The following is an 8,082-nucleotide window of genomic DNA, read 5'->3' on the forward strand; positions in this document are numbered from 1 at the left end:
TGTAAAGTACCTGTCTTAATCTAAATAAGTAACAAACTATATGGTGATTTGTTTCATAATACCATACAGAGTTCCAAAAAAAAATATCAAGCTTTTCAAATGGAAATGTATATTTGTATGTGTTTTTAAATGTTTTGTTGTCATTGTTTAAATATCCTGGAAATTCTAAGCATTTTCTGTGTATAGCAATAAAATGCGCAACTTTGACTTCATTTATTTATTTGTTGATGAAAAAATAACATTTTTCAGTTTTTTTTTAACCGTACAATATTGTAAAATATTAATCTAACTTAATGCCTGGTTTATACAGCAAATAAACTAAAATAAAAATAAAATAAACATTTAAATATATGTTGAAATTCCATAGGGTGTTTATACAGTGAAATAAAATTAGGCATAACTTTGAAGTTGGCAAAGTTCAAGTTTTATTTTATTTTGGCTAGTTAGGTAGACTTTTTTGATTATGATTATAGGTAATTATCATTAGAATTTAATTTTTGTTATGGTAAACATGTTTTTTATAATAAAAAAATACGTATTTCATATTTTTTTGCGTTTTATTCGAATATGGAATAAGAAAAATTGTGGGATGAGCACATTCAGTTCTACCAAATCACTTATTCGTAGATCTATTTGGCCATATTGGAAAAAAATACATTTTCTATAATAATTCATCAAAACAAAAAAACTTTCTTTTCTCTATCACATTTTTTTGAATTTTTTATTAACATTTTGGGCAGTGACACGTTTTCAGAACTAAATAGTACAATGTTGACCCTATCCGCTACTGTATTTACTACACTACACATTTACACATGTAGTTTAGAAAGCGTCAGTTGAATTTTAGAAACCGTAAGATGGATTTGAAAAATATCACTTGTATTTCAGAAAAGGTACTTTCAATTTTAGAATAATAAATTTGATTTTCGAAATTGCAATTTGTATTTCAGATTAGTCACTTGTAGTATAGAAAAGAGCAGTTGGATTTTAGACATGGTCATTTGTAATTTGGAAAATTAAAGTGTAGCAAAAAAAGTTAATAAAAAAAAGGAAATAAGTAAAAAATAGCTATTTATGTAACCAGTTACGAAAAGTTCGATTTTGTGTAACGAATGAATGTTTGTAGGGCGAGCGCAGCGAGGTCCTACAATTTGAATGAGTTACACAATAAGACATTTTAGAAACGTGTTGCATACATAATTTTTTCTAATTTTGACCAAAAAGCTGTGAAAACAATCTTTTAAAGTGATTTAACACAAATATTCACTTTCATAGCACCTTGTATAAACTGTGACAACGACATGTTATGATGGATGTCGCCCATATGTTTCTACGGAAATGCTTAAAAACAGGGAGTGATGAAATAAACTTTTCATAACTAGTTACATAAAGTGATACTTTTCGTAACTAGTTGCGAAAAGTAAAACATTTTGTCACTCTAATCAGTTTTGAAAAGTGTCACTTTATATGCCAAAATTAGAAAAAGTACATTGTGGTTTAAGCAGTTCAATGAAAAATCGATTTATCTCGAAACCCGTTTATTCTATCGAAATAAGAGAAGAGTACAATTTTTCGATAAAAATGGTACGAGTATCCATTAATGGCGTTTGCAGCTGAAAATAATGACAGCTGTCAAAGTTTAAGCAAATTGTGCCTTAGGTCCAGTTAGTTCCTGCCTTTCGAATACGAGATACCTGGTTTTCATGTCAAATAGAAGGTCTCTTTCGATAAAACATTAAACCCAATAATCATTACAATATACAGTGTTTCAAAAGTTACGGCCAAAAACGTTAATTGGAAGGCAGTTCTTTGGGGCTCAATATTTCCCTTGGGAATGACTTTAAAAAAAATTGTATAACCAAATCGTATTATTTTGACCTCCCCTGTATGCCTCCGAGAGATTGTCATATAGTTACGGGACACCCTGTATATTTTATATAAATTAATACTCCCGAAGAGCAGGTTTTTTTGCTTCAAGTGATATTAAAAAAAAAAACAATAAACTAATAACCACATAGAAACACAAAAAAAATCTGAAATTGAAATAACGCGTTCTAAAATACAAGTGATCTTTTCTGAAATACAAGTGACGAATCTGAAATACAACTTACGGTTTCTAAAACCAAATTTACGATAATGAAATACAAGTTATAGATTCTGAAATCCAACTTATATTTTTAAAATCCAAGTGATATTTTCTAAACTACATGTGTAAATGGTGTAGAATATTAAACTGAGTGATAGGATGACAACGAAAAGTTCTTAATGTCTTCAGATTCAGAAGATTATTGCTCGTTTATTAAAAAATGTGTGGTTTTACAGTTATTACCATTCACAATAATCAATTTGAAATTTTTTGAAAGTGAAAAACACTTTCTACCATAAGAGATTTTTCGTTTTAGCGACAAAAACAACAATTCCGCTTACTCAACAGTGCATTTTAGTGTTTATCGACGTGTCCTATCATTAGACCCTAAAAAGTTGGGTTTTTAATGTACTCAACTGTCCATATCGCCATTCAATAGTATTAGCGGCAGCTCGTAACGGGCCAAAGAAACTCTTTCGATATGGTTTCGATCGTTGGAGTAAACTGAAAAATGCAAAACCCAATGTAATTTTTGCAACGTTCGTTTGCGGTAAGGAGTAATCGTTTATTTTCCAGACGGGTCCGTTCATGAATGAAATTCTACTAAATATGACATTGTATTTACTGTAATATCATAATTATAATAGTAATGCAGTTTCAAATTTGTTAAATAAGTGCCAGCAGTTCAAGAGAAAAATTATGAATCTAGTAAAGTGATATGAGTAGTGGAAGTAGGAACTCAATAGAAATACTATACTTTGTGTGTGTTTTATAAAACAACAAGACACAATCAAATAGTATATTATTCAACAAGCATGTAATGTTTGCTATTACTCACGAAGATAAAGTTTCATTTCAAATCATCGAGAGACTAATAGCATATTACTCAAAGTGACAATAGTCAGCACCTGCTACTGAACCCGTGAGTAATTACTCATTACTGACGGGGTAGATAATGTGTGTTATCTCCTAATCAAATCCAGAAGAACAATAGAAAAAAGTTGTTTATGATTATCAGGTTTACAAATGTTTCAAATAAGGCCAAACAGTTCAGTCAATGTGAGATCAAATATCTATGATTTGGACTTATACCACAGTATAGCAAGAATGAGTTATAAACCCAAATACCAAATTCTTTATTATATTATACAGGGTAGATCACGTTACGATGATCTGTTGCGCTCTATTCTGAAGCCAATTCAAACATATTTTATATCTTATGTCAAACTATGTTTAATTTCAGCAATTCTAGAAAGAAAATTGACCACAGAAAAATGTTTGGTATAATTAATTCTCAAATGAGTATGAATGTATCGGTGTTACATTTAAAAACTTTACAAAGTTTGCAAAAGTTATTTGTTAGGGTATTTTGACCACCCCGTATAGTTATTTTAGATAGTTAACTGCAAGAGAGTCATTTAAACAAACCTTACTTAACAAAACACAACACAGAATATAAAGAAAACCTGCTTTTTAGAATACGAAAATTAATAGTTTAGACAACAAGTGACTTATGAATAAAACATTGTTTAAATCATTACTCAATTCGTTAGTAAGCGTTGAATAATTGACTAAAATAGAAAGAAATTTAATAATTAATACCTATAATTAATGCTAATAATTACCTATGGATTATGGAACTGCAAACAGCAAAATAATATATTATACCTAATACCTACACGAAAAATCAAACTAATATAGGATGACGTTATTGCCAACATACGAGTAATTGTTAGAATTTACGTTGAAATCAAGTTGAAAAATTCCTCTATTTTAGAAAATTCTTGCAAGGTTCAAGTAATTTTTAGATGGTTTCCAATAGTACTTTGGCATTTCCAAAATGATCTAGTAATTTTAAAAAGCTTTTTGGAAGAGGTTTTAAACACTACACAGAGAAACTTATAGCAATTTTTGTGAGAGTCTCATGCTTATTTAAGAGCCTCTGGCATTTCCGAAATAATTTTAGAGGTCTTTGGTGGCAATTTTTTAATGCTTTTCATTAGTATCTAAAGGATTATGGAAATTTTCAAAATGATTCTAGATGATGTCTAGCAATTTTAGAAAATGCTTGAAAGGTATAATACACTTGGAGAGGAGGACACTTATTAGAGGCCACTGGCATTTCAGGAAAAGTTATTTTAGAAGACTCTATCAAGTTTAAAAGACCTTTTGGATGGTTTGCCAATTTTTAAGATAGTTTCACTAATTTCTAGAGGCTTTGTGGCATTTTCAAAATAATTCTAGAGACTTGTGGTAATTTTAGACAATTCCTAGATGCTGTAGAACACTTGTAAAAGCTTTTGCTTTTTATAGGTTTTTATTCCTAATTAGATGCCACTGCATTTCTCGCATTATAGAGGTCTGGCAATTCTTAATAGGTTTTCATTATTATCTTAAGGTTTCTGGTATTACCGAAATAATTCCAAATTCTTCTGTTTTAATTAAAAATAAAACTTGTACAATTTAATACACTTGCCGAACCTTTGCTGCAATTTTTAGGAGGCTTTCAGTAGCATTTACAAGCCTCTGGTATTTCCAAAATATTTCTTAAAACCTCTATAATTTTTTTACAATTTGTGGCAGCTTTGAATCATTTGTAGAACTTTTTAACAATTTTTGAGTTTTCAGTAATTCTCAGACGCATTACTGATGCGGTAATTTTTAAAAATAAAAAAAAAGTTTGACATTTGTGAGGCCTCTGCAATTTTTGGAAAGTTTCCAGTATGTCTTTGGGGTCGTTTAGGGGTGCGTAGTGAGGGATGGTAGAGAAACAACTCTGGTTACAGGTAAGCCTTATTTATTATAAATAATGTAAAATAAACACTTAAACAGGGTTATTCTTACCCCCAGAAAAGAAGGGCCAACACGGCCGTGAATGTCGTTAAGCGCATGGGGGTTCGGGAGAGACGAGTGGGGTTTTAGCCCTTCGGCTACACCGTAAAGGGGCACGCAAAGGTGTTCTTGTACGGTGTGACCAAAAGACCAAGTGAACAACTGACAGGGTTAAGGGTTCTAACGGTCACTTCAAGTTGCGAGAGAACCCTTCTCTTATCAGCCTGGGATCCTAAGAAGGTAGCGAGCCGACCCACCACTTCAAGTTAGGGAATGTTGCTCGCCGACCAACCCGGAGACCAGTAATTTTAGATGGCCAGCCTTGCTGAATAAATACTCGTCGATTGACCCAGATTCCTACTAGACTTGCTGACATATGCGATTATTCGGTGTATAGTACGTTTGTAAATGTTGGGAATCTGTGACATCTCCCTCCCCCAAAAAGTGTTCGTCCCGAACACTACTTACCCTAGTCTTATGTTGTAACGCCTTATTCTATCAGGAGGTGTGGCCACTGCCTTTATTTGAAAAATACTATAACCTAAATTGTACGCTCACAAATTCCTACATATGACGCTGCATTGTCCCTGGACAAGCGGCTTGGTGTTGAGGTAGGCCTGGGTTGGACTTCGTTTGACTGGTACCCGAGCACCTGTTACTCAGTTCGCAGGTGGTGGTACCCTGCCATCTTATGGTTCGCTGGCACCTTTGCAAGAAGTTATCAGCTAAGTCCGGGTAGTTTGCTGTGTTGTCTCCCGGAGAGTCCTCGTTTGCCGCTATAGGCGCTGTGGTTGGTATGGTTTTTTGCTTGCCTGCTGGATGAATGTTTGTCAAAGCGTATTTCGTTAAGTTTAAACAATAATATATACAACCAAAATATAATTTTCCTTTATACTTTCCCTTTATACCATATTTGTAATAGGGGCCCTGGCTGACCTGCGCCAGTTATTGTTCCCCCACCATGTTTTCCTCATCTGAGCTATCTTCTGACGCGTCCCCGAGCGTCCATTCATCGTAAAACGGCAAGATTCTCCCTATATGAACCACGTCTGTTTTCTTCCCTTTCTCTTGTTTCACCTCGTAATTCACCTCACTAAGTTTTTTCGTGATCTTATAGGGCCCAAACCACCGTAGTAGCAATTTCTCACTTTTACCCACTTTTCTAATTGGGATGAAAATTTTGACCCTGTCACCTACTTCAAATTCCCCTTCTCTGTGTTTGCCGTCATAAATGCCTTTGTCTTTGTCCTGTTTCTTGTGGATATTATCTACTGCTGTTGCCCTTAGAAGTAGTGCCTTTTCTCTCAATTCATGGGAGTTTAAGTCATCGTTACTGTCCAGTAGAGATGCGTCCAGCGGCAGTGTGGGGTCTCTAGCAAACACCAGTTGAAAAGGACTGAACTGCGTTGTTTCTTGTTTTGCTGTGTTATAAGCGAAGGTGACGAAAGGCAAGTATGAGCACCAGTCTGTCTGATCAGAGCTGCAGTAGAGTGACAACATGTCAGCCAGTGTTTTGTTCAGCCGTTCTGTAAGGCCATTGCAGGATGGATGGTAGGCAGTTGTAAAGGTACTCCTCATCCCCATGATTTGCTGCAACTCCTGTACTATTTCCGACTGAAAAACTTTTCCCCTATCACTGAGGATGCTCCGTGGGACCCCGTGAATCAGTATTACTTTTTCTAGCAGAAATTTTGCCACGGGGCCTGCTTTTCCATTGGGTAGGGCAGCTGTAATGGCATATCTGCTTGCATAGTCCGTTACTACTATAATGGTGGTTTTTCCCTGGCTGCTTTTCCTGAATGGCCCCAGTACGTCTATGCCTATTTGATCAAAAACCCGACCAACTTTTATGGGTTGGAGAAACCCTAGTGGTTTTCTGTTTGTGGGCCCTTTCCTAGCCTGACAATCCCTGCAACCTCTAATGTATCCGCGGACATCTTTAATCATAGAGTCCCAGTAGTATTTAGGGATTAATCTGCTTAGTGTCTTCGTGACGCCCATGTGTCCACTGGTGGGTGCATTGTGAGCTTCCCATAGGATTTCTTCTCTTAAAGCCCTTGGAATTACGAGTGCGTATTCCAATCCATCTTTCGTAGGGGTAGTTTTGAACAAAATGTCGTTTTCAAGTCTATAATTTTTTGCTTTTCTGCGTGTCAGTGCGTTAATACTGATTTCTTCAGGGTTGCGTATTGCAAGTTTCAAGTCCTGTAAATTCTTGTCTTGATCCTGCAAGTACCCCATATTAACTGTTGAGATGGTGAACGTTGGTACCTCGTCTAAGTCTTCTATGACGTACTCATCTGCACTACTCACTGGGTTCCGCGACAGGCAGTCTGCATCCTGGTGTTTACTCCCTTTCTTGTACACTACAGTGTAATCGAATTCTGCTAGTTTGAGAGCCCAGCGTGCCAACCTCCTTGAGTGATCCTTAATATTATGAATCCAGCATAAAGCGTGGTGATCGGTTACTATTTTTACTGGGTGTCCATAAATTAAATGCCTTAAGTAGGTCATTCCCCAAACTGCTGCTAATAACTCCAATTCGCTGATTGAATAATTTTTTTCTGCTTTTGACAGTGACCTACTTATATAGGCTATAGGGTGTTCTTGTCCGTCGTCGCTCTCCTGTAGTAGAATTGCCCCTATTCCTTCTGTGCAGGCGTCTGTATGCATTGTGCAGCCAATGTCAGGGTTGTAATGTTTCAGGACTGGTGCTGAAGTGAGTTTTTCTTTTAGCACTTGGAATGCTTCTTCTTGTTCCTTACCCCAGCAGAATTTGTTCTTTCTTGTTGCCTCATGCAAGGGCCGAGCTAATACTGCGTAATTTTTAATAAACTTTCTATAAAAATTACATAATCCCAAAAAGCTTTGTAATTCCTTTGTTTTCTTAGGGGTGGGAAATTGCTTAATTCCCGCTAACTTATCCTCTTCGGGGCTTATTCCTTCACTGCTTACAGAGAATCCTAGAATTCTTATCTTTTGCTGTAAATATTCGCACTTGCTTGGCTTAAGGGTTAAATGTGCTTCTCTCATTTTTTGAAATACTTTTCTTAATTTTGTGATGTGGTCATCTAGGTTTTCTGAGTAGATTATAATGTCATCTAGGTATATTAGGATGTCTTTCCATTTCATGTCTTTGAATATCCTATCTGCTAATTGTTGGA

The sequence above is a fragment of the Ips typographus genome, linkage group LG2 (assembly GCF_016097725.1).
Source record: "Ips typographus isolate SLU linkage group LG2, UJ_Ityp_2.0, whole genome shotgun sequence".
NCBI lineage: Eukaryota > Metazoa > Arthropoda > Insecta > Coleoptera > Curculionidae > Ips > Ips typographus.